Source organism: Kogia breviceps, chromosome 15 (assembly GCF_026419965.1).
Source record: "Kogia breviceps isolate mKogBre1 chromosome 15, mKogBre1 haplotype 1, whole genome shotgun sequence".
Lineage (NCBI taxonomy): Eukaryota > Metazoa > Chordata > Mammalia > Artiodactyla > Physeteridae > Kogia > Kogia breviceps.
The window spans coordinates 44,316,935-44,318,252 of record NC_081324.1 but is presented as its reverse complement, the minus strand read 5'-3'; the positions used below and the strand labels follow the sequence as shown (position 1 = coordinate 44,318,252).

The 1,318-nt window shown below is 39.4% G+C and overlaps 1 non-coding gene across 1 annotated transcript; it reads left to right on the top strand.

Moving 5' to 3' along the window:
- The first annotated feature begins 945 nt into the window (after positions 1-945).
- LOC131742969 (U6 spliceosomal RNA) lies at positions 946-1,052 on the top strand. Its single transcript, XR_009331626.1, has one exon. It is a non-coding gene; the product is annotated as a U6 spliceosomal RNA (small nuclear RNA).
- Positions 1,053-1,318: the final 266 nt, after the last annotated feature.

The window sequence follows — 1,318 nt, the reverse complement described above, 5'->3', positions numbered from 1 at the left end:
TCACTTTTTCTTGATATGCAAGAATGTCACTTGTCTACGTGCAAATGAATGAAGCAACTGCCGAGAAACCAGTATTCTTTTCTGTCTTCTGAGGGGTTTTTTGGTGGATCTCCCTAGGCTCATTAGTCACATTTGGGTCAGCATGATGGTTTCTGTCTGACACTCTCAGTAAACACTCTTGTGCTTACTTGTGCCCGTAAGCCCTACAAGTCCTGTCACACAGTCCAGGCCTGCTATTAGCAACCAAACTCTCCTCCTCTCTTCCCCAGCCACTGCTACTTCCCTTATCTTTCCAAGAATTCCTATAAACAAACCCTAGGGTGAAATCAAAGCTAGAGATTTATTCTGAAATTTTTTTCAGAAAACGTAGGTGGAGAGATAAAATCAACATTGTCAAGTGGCACACTCTTGTAATGAATGCTAACTTTGTTCACCTCCAGAGGGAAAAGGGATTTTCCACATTGTTTATGGTTTCCGGTTTCGCACTTTGTTCCCCCTGTAAGGAAGGGAGTCTTGAAAATGAGGAAGAACACAGAAATGTTCTCCACTGACCTCTAAACTCCTCAAACTTTACACTGTTCAGGAAGCCTTAGCAGGCCCATCTGTGATAAAATTGTGAGGTAGAGGGATTTTGTCCACTGTGAAGCAGGCCTCCTAGCACATCCACACCTCAGTTTGGTGACATTTACTCATGTCCTTCCAGGAATATAATGCTCTCTTCTCTTTTCCCCTTTACCCTAATTTTACACACACACACACACACACACACACACACATCCCTATCCTCCAAAATAACCTTGAAAATATTGGGTTGGCCAAAAGGTTTGCTCGTTTTTTTCCGTAAGATGGCTCTAGTAGCACTTAGTTGTCTTTAACTTCATTGAAACAATTTTGTTAGATTGTATGTGACAGCTGTCATATCAGCGTGCACTTAAAAAAACACTTGTGCTTGCTTTAGCAGCACATATACTAAAATTGGAACGATACAGAGAAGATTAGCATGGCCCCTGCACAAGGATGACACGCAAATTCGTGAAGCGGTCCATATTTTTTGATTCACTTTGTCATACGGCAGAAACTAAAACACCATTGTAAAGCAATAATACTCCAATAAAGACATTAAAAAAATAAAAAATAAAAAAAGACATCAAAATTGGTGAATTTTTGTGTAGCCATTTTATTATTGAAGATGGAAGAAAAAAAGCAACATTTTTGGCTTATTATGCTTTATTATTTCAGGAAAGATAAAAACGCAAAAAATGATTTGTGCAGTATATGGAGAAGGTGCTGTGACTGATCGAATGTGTCAAACGTGGTT